General features: G+C 42.1%; 1 protein-coding gene across 1 annotated transcript in view; it reads right to left on the bottom strand.

Moving 5' to 3' along the window:
* The window catches only part of LOC116792956 (thrombospondin type-1 domain-containing protein 4-like), a 74,819-nt gene extending 56,414 nt beyond the window's left edge, over positions 1-18,405 (bottom strand). Inside the window, exon 1 of the mRNA XM_032700462.1 lies at positions 18,241-18,405. The gene's annotated coding sequence lies outside the window, so the exon portion shown is untranslated. The remainder of the gene's footprint in view (positions 1-18,240) is intronic.
* Between the last annotated feature and the right edge of the window lie 2,084 nt (positions 18,406-20,489).

A 20,489-nucleotide genomic window follows, 5' to 3' on the forward strand; every position in this document is an offset into this window, starting at 1 on the left:
CACAAGGCATTTAGACAGATCCCCTAAGACAGTACTTACCAACCTTATGAACTGAGGAGGAAACAAATGTCTCACTGCTACAACCTGACTCTTAATTACCAGGCATATTGATGCAATAGTCTTTTATATCACTTATTGGACATGGAGGATCTGCCTGTAACCAACATGGCTTCAAGTTCTTATCAGCTTGGGTTTTTTCCAGATGTGTTCTCCTTAGTATTTTTCACTCCACAATGAGCTATTTATTCAATATCCTTGTGTGGGGGGAATCTCAGCAGAACACTGCTACAGGATACAAACACACAAGAAGAGCAACCTGCACTCCCTTAATCCCCTTTGCAAATTGCACTTCATTTGAAAAGCAGAAAAGATGCTATGATAGATCTGGTTTTGCAAACAAGCAGGAGAGGGACCTACCTCCAGTGTCCCTCTGGAGATTGTTCTTAAAAAGAATACTTAAAGTTCATGGATATGTTTTCAATTTTTTCAGTTCATCTCCACCTTCATTGTCAATGGCAGGCTGCATTACAAACTCAACTTTCAACTATATTTCAGTGCCTTTTTCCAAGCACTTCTTACTGCAACTCATATATGCGTTTCTTCTGAAGGATCATTTGAAGTACACGGTGTAAAAACTGCTAAATATTTAAGTGACTTAAGAGCTTGTTTTCAAAATGATCTAAGTGCTTAGGTGCTTTCAGCCTATTGAATGGAATGTCATTTTGGCAGTGGTGTCTTTGATATGAAAATGTGCAAACGTGACAGTTGTTTTCCCTTCAGAAGATCCAGGGCAAAATGAACACGTGAAACGGCTCCACAGTTAACACTGGGATTGAATAACATGGATTTGGCAGGGAAATTTCTAGAAGCCTGATGAGGTGTCCTTGTGTTAGTTACTGCAGAAAGTCTTGGAATGTGAAAGTCAAATTACCTTCCCACAAGGGGCTGAAAGCATTACAGAACCATCTAGCAAAGGACTTTCTAGTAACCCTACTTACAGCAGGAGAGATACTGATTTCTCAGCTGGAACAACCCAACTCTTGTATTTCACAGAGTTAGCAAGACTTTCTCCACTGCACTCCAATATTTCACATTTCAGCAGTCTTCCCTATTTCATCTCCAAGTGGGATGAAAAAAATCTATGAAATTGGGTAGAGGAAAAAAACCTCAAAACACAAACCCACACACTCCCCAGAAAACCCAATCAAATCAACCAACCCACCACACAGGATGGGAAAGAATTCAAACCTTCTCTCCAGAACAACCATGGTGTGACAATCAAAGGGAGAGGTGTTTCACTGCATATAACAGAACGTGCATCAGGCCACAGAAAATGAGAGGAACAAAAGGACCCTGCTTAAAGTCTCCTCCCCCTTCTCACAGAGTTGCCCACTTGCAGTCACACACTGCAGCCCTTTGTCAGCAGGGCTCAGATAAATGTCTAAGTGATCTTAGAAAATAAAAATACTAATTAGTAATGCGGATTTTAAAAAGAGGCAGAGATGGATAATGGCCCAAAAAATAACCTAGTAGGCTCATAGGCAATCACAGAAATTTCCTGACATGGACAAAAAGAGATTTCTCAGAGTTAAATGATGCACTACACAGAATTAGCTGGAAAGACACCACAAACACTGTTATGAAAGTTATGAAAAGAGGAAGAAAGTCTTCTGTGAAGCCAATGGTAACATTTCACCCTTTGTCTAATTATCTTCAAGAAACGTCTTCGAACAAAGAAGTTTGAAATTTTGCAGAGAGCCCATGAATTAGTTACCCCAAACTCTTAATTATCACGGGACTCCTCACATGCAGGTTTCATGTGACTGTACCCTTTGTGTATTGTGAGTGGACGGTATTTCACTTCCATGAATTCCAATGTCATTTTAGCATCAACCTTGTAAGTCCTGTCAACTCATATATATCCATATATATTAACTATAGTTATTAACTATAACACAAATTTCTTAGCCTGAATATGTACAGTACCTACTTAAACAATCTGAGACCCTCTATTTTAACTCACAACAAGGATGTGAGATACATCATGTAGAAACATACACTAATTCAACCAATTTTAAAGTGTTCTGAGCTTTTAGCCTATTTTACCTTGTTAACTTATATCAAGCCTTCCTTCAATATTTATCATTCTGGTTAGATTATGTATCTTGCCAGCTACTGACAATGGCAACTTGAAGTAGCTACAAAACTGGAGCACTGTTCCAAAGTCACGTTTCCACTGATGTGAAAAGCTCTCTTTTTGTAGTATTTGGGGGGGGGAATAATAAATACAGAATATTTAGAAATATTTTTTTAAAAAATTACACCTTTTAAGACTGCCTTTGAGTTTTTTGCCTAGTATGTTGGTATAGTGTATCTGTTAGTTTAGTTGTTCACATCTATGAAATCATGTTCAGTGCAAGTCCTTTGGATTGCATCCAAAATTCATTACATGCACAAGACTTTGATAAAGCACTCGCAGTGCGCCAGGTTTATCTGGCTACATAATTTGTGCACACATCCAGCAGTTTGAACTGCAGCTGTTGACACCTACCACCAGAGTTCTAATCTCTTCAAATGTTCAGCAACTACATTAAAACATACACTTGTCTCTGGAAGGTGCATAACAGAGAAATCTAGCACTGTATCTGATGAAAAGTTCTGATGCTTACGTGGAGCAAGCCTTTTATTAAACCAGAAATTGCAAGTTACCCCACCTAACCCTGAAGGTGCCTTTCCGTTTCATTTTAAACGCTTTGAAAACTTCCAAGTTCTCCTTCTGGGTGTGTCCAGAACTACTGCAGTCCAAGAAAGCTCAGTGTGTGTCTCCAATCTAAGCTTGACTGAGCTCCAGAAGTTTTCATTCCTTTGCCTAAAACACACATGGTGCAGTAATTGTCCTCCAGGATATACACAGAGCGATGATCAAGCCTCTTACATTCACAAATGCAACTAATTGGCTCTCCAAGTAGCCCGTGGAACCATCCCCTCTGGCATCCCGGGTGGTGACTCACCTGCTGTGACTCACAGCTCTTGGGGCGGGGGAGACACTCCCTGGGACCTCGGGCCACCCCTCACCCCTGGCTGATCTGGGCCAAGGTGCCACCACCTCTGCAAAGCTCTGCTCCCACACAGGAGCGCCAAAGATTCCAAATAAAACAATAACTGTGAGGTTCAGGGCCATCCTGGGGCAGTCTTGAAATTCTGGTCCAGTTCCTAGAGCTTAATTCAGCAAATCGTGTTACCTGCTTATCTAGCATCCAATTCTATAACATTTAATCACCCTCTGAAAATCTAGGAGACAAAGTTGGTGAAATGCAACAGTGATCATACACCAAATTTCCCAAAATATCCAGTCACAAAATGCAAATTTTGGCTTTTAAAATATTGCTATGCTGGAAGGTGCCACAACTCAAACAACTCTGCTTCGGTCCTTGTTGAAGAACATATAATTTAATTAAGGATTCAACAAGAGTTGTGACATTAATCTTGTAAGTAAAAGGGGGAGGCAAGAACTGCTTGCTTATAGGTCATGAGCTGCAGTCATACAATACATGACTAGTAGGATTTGTTTCTTTAATTTTTCTTTGTTCACAACACTGGTTATATATTTGCTGAATGTGCACTAGCAATAAATATACCATAAAAGTGAAAGTATTACAATAATGAGTCTGATATAATACTAAAGACCTCTTAAATTTAATAATTAGCTTAAATATGGATTTAACACCATAGAAATAGGTTTGATAATTAAATAAAGTATATTGTTGTGGTATGAATAATGACATACAGTTAGCTCATTGACATTCAGCTCAACTGCAAAGAAGGTATGCTGGAGTAGCAGTGTTTAATTGACTGGTAATTCTGATATGATTTACAATGACCAAATTCTGAAAGGGTAATTTATTTGAAGATAAGTTTTATCAAATTTTAAAAAAAGTTCAGCAAACACAAAATCAAATTGAGTGTCAGAAAAACTGAATTAACTGTTCTTTTTTACTTCTTTGAAATAATAACCCAAAAGAGTGATACTTTCTCAAGACTCAGGCAGCACCAAAATTGCCATTTTTACTCTGCTTTTGTCCCGTCTTTCACCTTTTGAAAGTATTAGCTAATTCTCACAAAAGCTTAACTGAATTTCAAGTTCCCAGGCAGAGGACAATTATGTAAAAGATAAAATTAATCACAAAAATGAGATCATACAGCTCTCCAGAATGACAGAGAGATTTTCGGGATGTAACTGTGTGGAAACTATTGCAAACCTGTCTTAAGTTCATTTCAAGATTTCAATGTGATAGGCTGTGCAATCTTGGCCAAATCCCTGGCATTAGTTTTAAAACTGTGCTTAGCAACTACAATCTCTAGGATTTCTTATGATGACACTGTAGATGGACAACCTCATTTCTAACTGAACAGTGTTTTGTCAAGAAATCACAACTCAAAGTGCATTTTTCAGTTCTTGAACCTATGTTGTCTTCTACAGAAAACAATTTAGAAAACATTATTAAGCTCCAAATTAGAGACCTGTAAGGCTTCATTAGGTCATTGACCTTTCCCTGACTTTATTGTGTTATTTTCTAAGGACAGCCTAAAGTCAGGGTAATGTTTTCCACAATTTTCTATGAAATTGTAAAGGTAGATACTACATTTTACTGAGAAGATCCCTCAACTCTTTAAAAAAGCCTTTGTAGGCAAATAAAATGAAACTAGAGAACACCTTTAATAGACCAACTGGCTGCAGTATGTATTTAGTATTCTATTTTATGAAAGTTTTTACTGCTGAGGGGATGGATACAAAATAGGCACTCGTGTACCTGCAGGTGTATAAAAGGAAGCCCATCACACAACTACCAAAGCTAAGGCAGCCAAGCCACAGGGTTGTTGGGTTTTTCCCTTCCCTCCTCTCTCAGAAGAGACTCCTATAGGAATCTTGACAGCAGCCTGTCACCATTCACTGATTTAAGGAATTCCAACTCTTGCCACAGCTGTTCTGTATCCCTAGTGCAGAACAAACTGGGAAGACTTTACAGAAGACAAGTGTGTGAGGGCCTGAGGAGCTCTGTTCCCATATGGAAGACCTTGCTCAGTGTTCAGCTGGGATATTCTACATGTGTCATGTAAATGTGGCTGCAAACCCCCTCTGCTCACAGTTCCACCAGCAGCCATGGCACACACAGCCACTAAGAGCTGCCTGTTCCACACTTAACCAGCCCAGAGAATTGAAAACTTTGAGCAGTTTCAGCATTTGAAAGCCATGAAAAGTGCTGCTTATCACAGCTCTACATATTGGAAACCATGACCTCTTCTAACAAGACACATTCCATATATTTCAATATTTTTTTTCCTTGTGAAGAACATTTTTTCTACAGTCTTCCAAACCAAGGATGTAGAAGACACTGCACATGTAAGAGGGAGGGAGAAATGACACGTTAAAGATCCTTTGTATTAAACAATCTTTCTTAAGCTTTCCATAATCCTGATCAACATTAATCTGATTATTGGTATGGAAAAACACAAATAAAAGAATGTTTAACAGCCTAAAAAGTCAGGTGGAAATACCTGACATCTCCATAAGCACAAAATATAGGTGAATCCTTCATTGTTATGACAAGCAAGAGAAACAAACCTGTGTGAACTCTGCTACTATTAAACAACTACAGTCTTGCCTACAAAATGACCAGTAACAGCACAAATCTGTTTTCAACAAGATACTGTTTTAAGTCCTTTTCTACCAAGTGTACGTAGCTAGAGTGGTGTTTTGGATTTGGTTCATACACTGATTTGAGACTCACTGCAATGGGTGGAAACTCAGGTTTTGTGAGTGAGGCATTCTAAAGTGTCTGCTCTGACTGGGAGTTCAAATGCCCTGGACAGAAATACTTAATTGAGAGAAGGATTATGTATGAAATGTCAGTCTGCAAGTCTATTTATTTAGTAAAAGTCTCAACAATATTGATACAGCAAAGCATATAACTGCATTTCAGAACAACTAAGAATAACAGAAGTTTCTGAGAGCCTCTTTTAGCCATACTAATTTCTTTACCTGTAAATATGTCAAAGGAAATGAGCTTTTCTTATGCTCCTTTCATGACCTGATAAATGGATGCTGCTTGCAGGACACAAAATATCTCTCTGAAATCAAAGAAAAGCTTCTAAGTTTCAACCTTTCTTAGTCTGTGTCTTCAAAGCTCAGGCTCCCAACAGCATTTAAGTGGAGTTCACACCAAGAGGCAGATGGTGGTTCTGAGGACCTACTATCCTTTGCACAAAAACTGAGGACCCACCAGCCTCACTCAGGGAGTTATAACACACCCTGTTTGGAAAGGTCAGAGAAAACAAATATTTCAGCAAAGCTAATTGAAGGCACATGCACAAGGAAAGTAAAACACAACATATTTCAGCAGTATAATCAGCTATTTCTTAGTAATGCAGATGGGAGACACCCCTCTCATTATGTAAAAATCACATATATTACATAATTATTGTGAAGTTAGGAGTTAGGAGATACCTTCCTTTTGCAAAGAGGAAACATTATTTTTCAGCTGTCTGTTTCAGGAGAATGTCTGTCTGGCAGAACACAAGTCTCTTTTTTTCATTTTTTTAAAACTGCTTACCATGAGAAATAATTTTCACACTGTTCAATAAACATTGTAAATACCTGCCTAAGCATCAATATCCTCCACATAGTAAAAAAAAAAAGGAACAAAATATAGGAGGCTCTGCTTCAGAGAATAATTTTTTTGGACTGAGTATTAGGCAACATTCAACAGCATCCATAGGTGAAAATCAAGTGATCCTGTTGATAACACACCCTTTGGAAGATATATTTCATTTACTGGTAAATAGATGTGTGTGTCATTAGCCTACTGCATAGCACCAACACAAATAGAAAAACTCATGTGAAACTGCCCTTTCTCTAAATTAGAGCTGATTCAAACTAACAGGACAGTATAAAGAGCCAGCAAGTGCTCTGTGAACCCACAGAAACATTGCCAACAATACAAAAATCCTGGACTTCATAGCTGTGATTTTCTAAGGTAGAAATTAAACAGCAGAATGTTTAAATCTCCACAGTCCTCACAAAAAAAATTAAAAAAAAAAATTGGTGCCCAGGTTAAGCACCTGAACATATGCAATCTCAAAATATCAGCTTCCACAAAGTTCCTTCTGTTCTGTTTGCCCTGAGGTGCCAGTGTCGGGACACAGCAGGGAGGAGAGTACGTGATGGAGACTTCAAATCTTCACTTGCTTATTGAGAAACAAAATATTTTCCTTAGAGTAGCAGTGGGAATCATCTCCCTGCATAAGTAATGCCTTCAAATAACAGTGATTTCTGGGGATACTCACACGTTATCCAGAGCAGACCAGTGATAAAGGACACTCCAAAAGTCAAACCAAGCCACTTTTCAAACTTGTTAGCCAACCTCTAATAGAAGCCTTCTCAGTCCTTGGAAGAGATCACTGTTATCTTCCAGTTACCAGAGAGAACAAGACTTGCAAAGATTGACTAAACAGTTCTCTTCTGGGTAGCTATTCCTATCCACTGTTGCCAGAGATGCTTCATTTTCTAAACTCAAACCCTACTAACTGGAACATGTATCTATAAATACCACACAGGCATCTATTGAAATTAGCATTAAGATCCTTGGGATTCAATTTCAAACTTCAGCTCCAGTGACTCCAAGGGCTTCTGTAGCATTATTCTTTGTGTATTGAACTATAAAAGGGATAAAAATAATTTCTGGGGAACTTCAGAGATTTCTCTGCCTGTTTTGTAGCTCTCAGCTTTGGGTTAGGCACTCTAAAGGAAGGTTGGCATTCCCTGAAGACCTGAATGGGACCTTGACACAGAAGAACGATTGGGGGAGGGGGAAACAAAGCAACCCTATTTGTTAGTACAGGTAAAAGCAAGGCAATTCAGTGTCAATTTATTAGTCCATCTACTTTCAAACAAAATACATTTCATAAATGGACATGCCAGGCCACAAACAAACAAGTGTCCTTGAGTTCTGACAGCAAAGGAAGAAGGTCTTGGTAGTCCAAATCCCACAGTGATTCAGTGCAGTGCTGCTCTGCAGACACTGGCTCCTGCACCTTCTCTAATGGAGATTATTGTGGGCACACATCCCAAAATAACTCATCAACTCCTTCTCTACACAAGCTTTCAAGGACAAGTGTTTTAACATACATTTCAATACTGCCATAGCTGGAAGGGAAAACACCACAACTGTCTAATGATGCACAGTTTGCCCTGACAAAGGTCCAAAAAAAAGTGACCAGGGCTTTCGTAATGTGATGAAAGTCCTCTTCCCTTCAGCCCTCTCCTGCAGGCAGCAAACTGCTTTATTTTGGCAAAAAGAAGAGATTTCTTTTTTCCATCATGCAATTCTCATGTGGATTGGGCTTTACTTAAAACTGCTCAGGTATTGGTGCAACCCAGTTGCCATGAAGGAGCTGGGCAATGACCTGAAGGTGCTGTAGTGCCCCGGGGCAGGGAGGGGCAGAGCTGTGCCATCTTCTTAAGGGTTCACAGATTTCATCAACAGCAAGCCCTGAACATTTGGGAGAATTTGGGCACTAAAGACTTGCTAAATAGTTGCAGCACACGAGAGCAACATAAGGCTTCAACTGGCTAGTGGCCAGGTGCAAGGATGTGGAACTTCTCGGGTACCTCTGTGGGAATATATTTTAGGGACCACCGAAAAATAAGTGATATATGTCTGAAACAAATATCACTGAGATACTACAGCATTCAGAAAAATCCTGAATGTGCCTTTGCTGAGCAAAATGTAACAAATTAACTGTTCACATCTGCTCTGAGGAAAAATTCATATACCTAATAGCAGACTTGGGTGCTGTATTTTTAAGAGGCAGTTCAGAAAACAACTGCTAGATCACAGACAGAAAACCAGCTCACCATGTAGCTGAAGCATCTCACATTGTGGAGTTCAGGGTCTGAAACATCTTGAAATGGACTAGTTATGAAAGACTGTTCAAATTACTCTGTTATTAAATAACACTACAAGAATGGTGAGACTCTAATTTATTTCTCATTAAAATCCTCTCTGATGTGAAGCTCTCCACATACTGGTATGGAAATGCAACAATGGAATTTGAAGATTTATTGTTTTCTTTTATGTTCCTACATAATGATGAATAATAAGTCTAATGAGAGGTCTTGCAAGAGCACTGTGAAATTCAGTATTTTTTTCATTAATTTTGAAACAGAATACCAGGAGACTTAAAACCAACATGAAAAAATCAACTATCAGTGGATCTCTGGAAGAATGGCAGTTAAGTTGCCTTGAACATCTTTTGCAAATATTAAGTTCTGCATGCAAATAAATACAGGATAACTCAGAGAACATCCCAAAGAACTGTTTCACGGAGTTCTATTTAGCTTTCACCCACAATAAAATTTAGATGAGGGCATCAGCACAACAACACAGACATTCAATATGTTTATCCACTGGGTTTGATATATATAGATTCTTACAAATCTTCCAAAACTGAACTGGCAACCAAGATAGCAGCATCAGATGCCAACTGTGCTGCTAAACCTTTATCACTTAAAGGGGTACATTTGCAGAGGTGCATCTCCTCTCTGGGGGAAGAAAGTGTTAATGGGGATAAAAGGGAAAGAAAATGCTGGTACTCAGCTTTATTAGTAAGGATGACAAACAACACCATCATTGTGTCTTTTCAAGAAAGAGAAATTAAGATCCAGCATGACTAGTGACAGCAGAAGAAATGTCAAATCCCTATGTTCAGAAACAATTTACATTCTCAATTCTACCCCAAGACTGATGCCACTGAATGTAATTTTCCTGAAGTCCTTATTTGGTTCAGGTTTCAGGAATCCCCTAATGCTTGTATGAATCATAACTCCATGTGGTGAATCCTTCAGCCTCCTGCATTTTAAAACCAAACTGCAAGATCCTTTAAGGGTGGGGTGTGGGAGCTGTTTATTCTTATCCTGTCAGCTTGAAAGGGATTTTAGACATCCTACCAATCTTGCTGCTATGCCTCATGTGCTCTGGTGGTCTAGATGACAGTTAGTATTTCAGTCCATTTAATGTAAACTGCATAAACTGTTACACTCCTACAGGAGATATCAGTCCTTGACACAAAAACATCAAGATAATCATACATTCAAGGAATCTCAGGCCATCAATCACCGAGCAGCAAAGCTGAAACATTTCATCTGCTGCAGATTAAAATCTCCCTATTAGGAAATACACAGTTTGGCAGATGCCATCCAGTGGCCTGTGAAGAACGAGTCTATGGTTGACAGATAAAAGATATGAACCTTGCAGAACCACCACCAGCCCTTGTCATCCTGCATAACAGAATTATGCAAAAAAACTAAACCGAGGAGTCAGGAAGACTCCTTTTCAACTTCCAGTCATCCTTGCCAGATCAGGTTCTAGTCTTGAGTTTTTCTCAGCCTGAAAGTAAATTCACTACTGCTTTCAAGGGAGGTTTGCTTGACAGTAGGAATAAGACATGACTGCATAATGTGACTGAAAGAACTGAATTGACTTTGCTACTTGAAAAGTCATTCACTGGAACTGATGCACACAAGTACCCACTCCCACATCTGCAAAAACCAGATTGGTTGAAGAGAAAAACCACTAAGAAATGCCACACTTCTCTATAATTCCTGCAAGGGCTTAGAAAGAAAGGTAGGTTAATAGAAATCCCTTTGAACAAAACAGTGGAAACCAGCAGTGCAGTCAGTCACAGCACAGTAAAGAAGTGCCTGTATCCTGCCTCCCCATTTAGCCATACACTACACTTTATTCAGAATAAGGTTGCCACAATATTCTTGCAACACAGCAAAATTACTAAATTTAGTTTTGTGGGACCCCTGCACCTCCCAGCTCAACCTGGATTAGGAGGATCCCAAGAGCAGGGAAGTGTGACTACCATGTCACAGGTCTACCTGCTGACAGCACATACAGCCTTTTGGTTGTACCTAAAATCTCTGATGATGTCAGATTAAACTATTATTTTCGGCCTATATATAACAAATGTTTTAACACATAAGCATCTTTGCTCACTATCTCTGTTGATCAGATGTAGCTTAGAAACTGTAATTAGTAGTGATAGTTTCAGAGTTGGCAGCCCTGCAAGTCACAAGGAATTCCACTCTCACCATTCACTTTTCTGACCACAATAAAAGCCAAATCTAATTCGGTTTATCAAAGTCATCTACAGTCCAGAAATCTCTGCCACCATCATGGCTGGGACTCAAGCAAAGTGAATTGCACCGGGCAACAAGAAATCAAAGGTCACCTCTTGGCAGCAGAGCCTGAACTTATTTGTGCCTGAGGGCAGGTTATTACAGCACAGTGACCTTCACCTGACATCACTTAATGCTCCAGGCAAAATATCCCTGCTAATATTCAGTCTACGGACTGAAAAATGGGGACTTAGGATGTGAACGAGAGACTTCTTGAATTTGCAAGACAACAAGAGCAGCCTTTTACAAACTGCTGGCAAAGAGCAGCTGCTCCAACACTGTGGACTTCAGCTGCTGCTTTAAACAGCCCCAATGCAAAGGTGATCGACTGATCTTTAAGAGAAAAAGTGACCCAGTTCTGTATGTTGGTTTTGTTTTTGTTAAATATGAGTCTGCACTGCTGTTGTGCTTAAAGTCTTATATAGGGACTTGTAATCTTGTACTTGAGTACTCACTGTAGGAGATAGGTGAAGACTTGCTGAAAGGAATGCAACTTGAATGTAATCCCTCTTTGGGCACTGCTTCACACTGTGCTTCCTCGTTAAACATAATATCTGTATGGCCTGAGTAAACAGGAATTTTGAAAAGCCCTTCTAACATAACTTTAAGAAAACAGCAAAACAAAAAGCAGAAACAAACCCCACCTTCCTTAACCCTCCAGTTCCAGCAAGATACATTTGGACACAGTTTCTCCCCCTCTTCCATTTCAAAGCAGTAGAAACAATCCCAGTTAAATCACAAGCAGTGTGGTTCAAAAGAAGTCAGTTCAGAATATGACAGTTTCTGTTCAATTTTAACAGTGTGAAAGCAGCAAAGACCTTTTAGCCCTTTCTTGCCCCCACGATTCAAAATTGCATAGGGATTTTTGTCTTGTTCAAAACAACTGTTCATTATTATTATTTAAATTTTAAACATGCTCAGTCAGAAACCACGACCCTGCATTCAGCCCTGGTGTGATGAATTTGGCCAGCAACAAACACAGGCAGAAGTCACAGCTTTAAGAAAACTGATGAATTACAGCAGCATTGTCAGTGCCTAAGTAATAAATCTGAACCTGATCCTGCAAAACTGTAAACATTCCTATGGGAAGCAACAAAAGTACTCCAATCACCTCAGTGTGAGCAAATCCCTGAACTGGGGGGGAGGAAAGAAAGAAAGAAATTAAAAAAGAGACAGTCTTTTTGATGTGCAATATGTATTAACAGGCACAAGCAATGTCTGAAGAAGTAAAGGAATATAAGAAATTACATTTTTAATGGCTTCTTATCACCACAAAAAGATCAAAACTGACATCCTGCCTTAACCCCTGTGTTTCAACACACAAACAGTATTTCCTGGGCCATCCAAGCTGAACAATACTAACAGTTAATGGTTAACCCACAATTTTAAATCCTTATTCTTACGCTGGTTTAGTTAAGTGCTTAAATTCCACATACAGACCCTGAAAATCTGCAAGGAAGTTTCCCCACTATTCCACACTCACTTCCCCAGTGAATGCAGCTCCACAGAACTACAAGAAAATGAGACAGAGCTTTCATTTCTGCCAGATTAAGTAATTGCATCCATTCCATGTAATTTATCACCCTTTTGGGCAGTTTCTGTCATGGGATGTCATTTTATTGCAATTATGCAGGGTGGGATTGGACAGGCTCTTGCTTCTCTCTGCCAATCTGATAAGCAAAAATATTTCTTCTTTTTACTTTCGTAGAAACTACATGTTTTAGATAAAAATAACCAAACAAAAATGCAAGTATAATATACAACTAACTAATAGTCTGATGTTACCGAGTCAGGACCACAACAATCATCTCTACTGCGGAAAAAAAATCCAGGACACCTGAAAACCTTCCAAGTCAACATTTACTCTCAGATTAGTGTCAATAGTTTTGCTGAATTTGCCATTTAGAGATAAGTTTGTCCTTCCATGCACTTCTCTCCAGCTAATCCAAACAGAGTGTCAGGGGAATCCGCTCGATTCAGGATTGCAGATTTTAGTCATACGATATTCAAGTATCCGAGTGACGTTTCCCTCCTGGGGGAGCAGTATCCATGCTCACAGATATCCAAGTGCTGATCCAGCAAGGCCAAGCACAACAGATGTTTTTCACCAAGAAGCAAGTTTCATGGAGAAGGGTTTTAAAAAAGGGCTTCTTTATCCATCCTTTTCCCAAAACGAGGGCAAAGAAAACACGTTCCCACTCGGATATCATGACTCACGTAAAGGCAACACGCAGGAAACCACACTGCTCCTATGAGCACTACAGACAGTATCCTCAGCCTCAGAGCAAACTTTGGGCAGCCTTCTCCTGTGCTCTTATCTCACCAGGCCATGCAGCCACAAAGGACAGACCCTGAACCACCTCTTGGCCAGGCAAGGTCCAAGGTGTCACATCAGCCCTGCTCCTGCATCCAGAGGCAAATTCGGACCTGCTCACCACCAGGTTCCTCTGCTAAACTTCATTCCAGTACAGGAAGAGATCAATACAACCCAGACAAAGATAAAAAAAGTTTAGAAGCTGGAGTTTCTCTTGTCACAAGTTACCCCTTGAAGAACAAAAAGGGAACTGTTTTATTTATTGTAGTATTTTAATGACTTGAGTCTAGGGAAAAAAGCACAAGTAAGAAAAGTGAAATCAACAAAAATACAGTTTAAAGAAGGGCAGTTTTCTGAACAACTGTATTTCTCTCTACACTCAATCACATATGGTTCTCTATAACTTGTGAGTTTATAGCAGTCCTCAAGGAAGGAGAATAAAGGATCAAGCTTGTTATGAACAAGTAGCTCCTCTGCAAAGGGCTGAATTTTATCTACCAAGTCCTGTAATTTAAACATCCTTTTTTTGGTACCCAGAGAGTTTTCCAAAGGCTCCAGTTCCAGGAACCAACTATATAACTCCTGTTAAAAGAACAAGTTCCCAACTCTTGTACTGTCAAAGCAAACACTGTAAATCCATGGCTGAAACCAGTGGTCATGCTTGGCAATGATGAGAGCACATCACATGGGAGTGCCCTGATCCCAAAGACACTGAAGTTACTGATAACCTTTTCCTTGCCTTTACTGGCTCTTAGATCAGAGCTTTAAATAAAACAGATAGTGGCTCGTGCACTTGCTGAGAAAAGAATCTATAGAAATGATGGAAAAAAAAGTAATTTTTTTTTTAAATAAATTTTTCCATATAAGGAGCATGGAATCTTCCTGTGAGGGGAAATTCCAAAACCAGGACCAAAATAAATACTGAAGTGGGATGCCAAGCAGCAGCAGCATAGGACTGATGTGAAATAGCCAACAAGCAAGACCTTAAGCTGTGATTTGAAGAAACACAATAATAAACCTATGAGACACATACTACATAATCTGGGTTTGTTCATGTACAATCAATATTTTTACACCAACGACTTTTTTTTTGTTTTTTTAGCATAAAGCACCTTGCATGCAACCGTCTTCAGGAAATTTAACAGTTGACCAACATCCTGTAATTATCATACCTTGTTCGGAGATAAAGGAACAAGTTCAGAGATAAAGCAAGGCACCGACAGCCTTGATCAGCAGCACAGAGCAGGCCAATGGGAATGCTGAAAACAGAAGCCCACATTCCAGCAACTCCCACAAATATCCCCCAAGCAGCCCATGAGGCCACTTGCTCTCACAAGGACCGCAGTGAGATCGTATCAACACTGGCATGTTTCGAGTGCAAGAACAGTTCCTGTGGAGAAGCCCCACTTTTAACTCGGTGCCATCATTTCAAAAATACGTAACAGATGTCTGGGGATGGCGCTGACAAGTGCTGACTGTTTAACAGCAACCAAAATTATGAACACTGACCCATCTCTGGGAATGCCATAACCCTGCAGGGAGAAGCCGAACAAAGCTCATGTGTGACATGACACTCACAAGTCCCCAGGAGAAAAATGGGTGGGACAGAACATTCCAGGAGGAGATAACTGAGTTGTTTTAAATTACAGAGCTTGGATCTGTTATTGTCAACTGACACAAATAACAAAAATTAACAAAAAAATAATCAGGCAACAGTGAAGCACATGGTTTTAGCTCTGCTCCCTTTATACAGAGTAAGATATGAGGCAAAGTCAGTGCCCATCAGATCACTCTGTTGATCAATCTCTTTTATTTATATCTGCTTAGCATCCCTCTAATTAATCTTCCAAATGAAGTACTAAACCCTCCATTCTCCCTAAAAATCTAATACACATCATCAAGTGTAATGTACTACCCTGAATAAAAAAGAAGTTATTCAAATGCAAAACACTCTTACTTCACCTAGTATTCATTAACAATGCAACCATATCCATTGATCACACACAGAAACCACAAATATTCATAACTGAGTTACCTTTACCCAAGTCGCCCTCCAAACTGCATTTATACCAGGGAAAGCTGCTTTCTGAAAACAAAAGAACTAATAACTCAACTGTATATGTGCCTACTCAAGGGAACAAGACTTGTCATAGAATTCTCCAGACAGCACTACAACCACTAGAAGCATTTCACAATTAAAAGCTGCTTTGTCTATCAACAGTAGTAGAAGTGCTACTATCAGGGTCCAAACTCTTTTAGAAGTTGGTCTGACACAGTAAGCTTTCTGCTTTTACTTTTTTCCTACTTGCAAAAAACAACAGCCTCCTAAACCTGAAGCCTGTTATGATAACACAACACTCCAGGGGACACAGCTAAAATTGCTTATCCATGGTTGACTTTGGAGTTCCCTGGTTTTTTAAGTGCTTAACCATCAAACCTCCCTTTTCTCAAACAGAACAACTCAAAGCCCACAGTGGTGCCTACGCTGACTACACTTCACTGTGGATAATAAACCTGAGTTTCAAAGTAAAAAAAAAAATCCAAACTATCACTACTAAATGTGTGACTGGCACTTCAGCTCCATTCTCAGCACAACTGCCACTGTGAACAGGCTGAATATCACACAGCTGATGTCACATCACAAAGAACTGAGACTACAATGTAGAAAACCAGCTTCTATGTTGTCACTGTCTGCACAGAATCACACACTGAGGCCAATCTGAGTCTTCGAGATGATTCTGTTCATTTTTGTTTTGTTTTCAGCCTTTGTTTAATGCATGTTTGCCTAGCACAGTTACTCAGTTTGTTCTACAGCCAAAAGCAAAGGTTTTGCACTGAGATCATAAAACTCATCAGTGACTAGAAGCAACATAGTTCACCTTCTGTAATTAAACCTGCTGGAGTTCTGAATGAACCTGCTGCATGAAGTGCAAAAAGACAAAAATCCTGCACCATGTGACACCTCCAAGTGTTTCTAAGAGTTAGCTGGGAATCAAAAGTTGCTCCTTCAATTACAATGGAGTTGTTTCAGATTAAACTTATCATCAGCCAGACCTGAGATTAGCCCTGTTCCTAAATAAAACCTGACACGTTACATTCAGGGCACAGTTATGACAATACCTATACTCACTTTGAAGGGCTCTCTGGTACAACCCACACCAGCTGACTTCTTATTTCTAACTTGGCTAAAAATACTGAATGGGTGGAAATCACATCAACCAGTAGGTAACTGCTAACTTCACACCAGAAAGAAGTTTGAGTTGGCAAACTACAGCTTGGTAGTTCAACTTGGTATGAGCGAACTGGCAGTTCTACAAACAGGACTAAACTCAGGCAGATTTGGGCTATTTTCAGTTCTTGCTCTTGCCACAGAAGACAGGAAGAACACACACAGCAGAATGACAGAATATTAAGAGCCCCTTAGGCATTATACCATTGTATTGGGCTACTAACAACTTAGACAGTGACTTAAGACAGTGGTTTCTGATTAAAAAATTAAGCCACACTGATTCAATAACAGGTGACCACACAGTGAGTTACAAATATTTCTATTACTTTTGTTGGCTATTCATGTCACTGATGCACCAACTTATCTGTCACTTCTGCCAGCAGACATCATCATGCCCTTATGTAACTCATATTGTACTGAAATCTTGAATACAGCTCAGTTTTGCTGACCTCTTGATTAAAAAAATATAAAATAATAAAAAATAAAGAGAAAGGAGATGACACTGGCAAGAGATATGGAAGAAATTCTATACAAGAGAAGTGACTAAAAAGCTAAGAATTCTTTACCTTGAAATAAAGGAGGTAGGGATATAATAAAAGAACACAGTTCTGAAACAGTACAAAGATAGTGGGCAGAGAACAAGCATAACACACTTTATAAGAACCAAACAATATCAGGCAGTAAAAAGAAGCAAAAGGAAATAGTTTTTCTACATATTAACCAGTGGAACTCACTGCTGACAGACTTTCTAAACTGTTCATATTTCTAGAATCTGGGAAAAAATCATCTGGATGAATTAATGGCAAGTGTGTCAAGGGCTATAAAACACGCAGGTATGGACACACTGACAGTTGCAAAAATGTAAACTGTAGCTGGAGAAGAAAAGGTATTTCAAGATTACTCTCTGCTATAGCATATACTCCTGACAACCGAGCACAAACAGCTTGAGAGTTGCTGGAATCCAAGCGCAGGAGAGACGGCAACAAAACCAGAAGCAGGAAAGCGCGAAGAGAGATCCCGAACCCAACCGCGGTTCATGCTCTGCACGCTCTGCTCAGACAGACCAAAAGACCTGGCCCAAAGCAAGAACAATTGCGACACGCATTCTTCGCGAGGGAAGTTATTCCCTTCTTCCCCTCTCTCGCACAAACTGCTGGATTCGGCTCAGCCTACGTGCAGCCACGGCTTCTGGTGGGACACCGAGGCGAAGCGCAGCAGCTCCTCGCGGAGCCCCTGGATGCAGCTCCTGGAAGCCGAGCGTGCGAGGGGAGCAGCTTTGAAATGGCTACTTACAGAGCCCAGACACGCGGCGCAGGAGCCCCGCGGGGCAGCCCGGACCGCGCTCCCGCAGCCGGGGCAGCAACGGAGCCCCGCGGGCCGCGACCCCTCAGCGCGGCCCCGCCGCCCCCAGCGCCGCCCCCGCCCCGCTGCCCCCGCCCGGCGCCCACCGCCCACCTGGCGCGGGGCTCCCCGCCCGGCCTCTCCTCACCGCTCCGTGCCCGGCGTCCCGGCCGGGCGCCCCGCGACGAGGCGCTCTCGGTGGGAGGGAGGGAGGGGGGGGCGAGAGGGCTGAGACCCTGCGCGGCCTCCGGCGCATGGGAGGCGGCGCGCCCTGGGCCGGGAATGCCGGAGCCCCGCCGGACCCGAGCAGGTTCCCGGCGGCTCCGGGGCTCAGGCTCAGCCTCTCCCGCTCCCCTCGCGCCCGCCCGCGCACGGCGCCGCTCGCGCCCGCTGCCGCCACCTGCCGGCACGAGCCCGGCACGGCACGAGCCCTCCCCCGGCGCTCCAGAGGGCGGGTGTCCAGCGGGGATGGATGGGCACCGGGGATGGATGGGCACCGGGGATGGGTGTTCAGCGGGGATGAGTGTCCAGCGGGGATGGATGGGCACCGGGGATGGATGGGCACCGGGGATGGGTGGCCAGCGGGGATGGATGGCCAGCGGGGATGGATGGCCATCGGGGATGGATGGCCACCGGGGATGGGTGCCCAGCACAGGATGGATGGGTGTCCAGCGGGGATGGATGGCCATCGGGGATGGGTGTCCAGCGGGGACCGGGGGGGGGGGGGGGGGGGCACGGCACCTTCCAGCAGCGCCGGTGCGCGGACGTGCGGGGGAGAAGGCGGCGGGGGGCGGTGCGGGGGCTGCCCCGCGGATCACCCGGGTCCCTCCTCACCCCCGTCCGTTCACCCCCGCGTCCACCCCCCCTCTCTCCGTCCTCCCTGCGCTCATCCCACCCGTGTCCATCCCCCCCGCGGTGCGGTGACATCCAGAGGTGTCAGGGAGCGGTGCCCCTGCGGGAGCGGCTGAGCAGGTGCCGCTGCCGGGGCCGTCCGGGCTCCGCCACCGCAGCGGGAATGCGGGACATTTGTCATCTCTCAGCTCCTCCAGCCCTTCGCTGTTGGAGACACTAACGCACCCCACGCTGCTGCCTTCAGACGCTACAAGAAAACACGGGAGACAACTGTCATCTCCCTGCCCACCGGCTGGATGAAAGACCATCTGCTTCCAGCAAAAATACTGATAGCCAGAAGATAATCTGTGTTCCTGACAGTGTTTGCTTAAAAGCCCGAGATTTGAAACAGAGCCAGTGACAGTGGTACACTGACACTGTGGAAAGCAAGCCACAAACAAGCAACTACGAGGAGGATCTTTTCTTGAAAACTTTTGAGTTGGCATCTCAGGAAAAAAATGGATTTGTGTCTCTGCTCCTGCTTTATATTAAGTGTACTGGACCTAAGATCCCTGAGGGCATTTTTATTGAACAGAGCAATAAAGCACGAGCTCTAAACCTTAGAACCAGATAGTCACTGGCAGCAGTTCATTGCAACATTTAGTTTTATGCTTTAAAAACCCCACAAAACCATTATTCTTGTGCTGGAACTGGCCCAATCAGGTGAACCCATTTGCTTTAAAGCACAGCAAACAAGTTGTTTTTTCCTTGGCAACATTTTGGGCTCAATTACACTTGAACCGAGCCAAAACAGTAAAAGATGATGTGTTGATTGTGCTGTTCATTGCACCAGAAAAACTTGTCCATTCGCAAGTCCACATATAGCAACAGGCTCTAAGCAAAAGATCTGCTGCAGAAAACTTACTTTCCCCTGTGTGTTCAGCAGGCAATTGCCAGAGCACAGCACTCCCAAACAGCTTCAGACACCTTGTAGGCACCGTGGCAGATCCTGGCTGCAGAAAGACAGCTGTATACAGCTGCATATTAAAGCTTTCTCACAGCCAAAGAAAAGCTGCATTATAACACTAAGAGAGGGGTAGCTATACCACCTCCAAGAGATTGAGATTTGTAGGAAGCAAGTGGCTTTGGAAAGCACAGATTTAATTTAGAAGGAATTCCGCCGGTCCCTCCTGAGTTATGAGGTGGTTTGGTATCAGGTAAGCCTGTACCTCTGCATCAGAAGTGCACTGAAGCCTGTTTGGCAGTGGTAGCCAATCTATCAGGAAGCAAATGCTGCTCTGCTCTGACCATGATCTAATGAAGTACATACATAAGTGACTAATTGCTAAGCCAGGTAGCATGTGAGCAAGACTAGCTCTGGCAGGTTACAGTATTTTAGTTCTAATTGCTGCTGCAGAGCACATGTTCTACTTCATCTACTCTGCCAATTACTTGACTCCTGTTTACTTCAGGGAGAGACAGAACTGCAGCCAGAGGGACTGCAGACAAGAGTTTCTTTTCAAGAGCAAAGA

This window comes from Chiroxiphia lanceolata, chromosome 12 (genome assembly GCF_009829145.1).
Source record: "Chiroxiphia lanceolata isolate bChiLan1 chromosome 12, bChiLan1.pri, whole genome shotgun sequence".
In the NCBI taxonomy this organism is placed as follows: domain Eukaryota; kingdom Metazoa; phylum Chordata; class Aves; order Passeriformes; family Pipridae; genus Chiroxiphia; species Chiroxiphia lanceolata.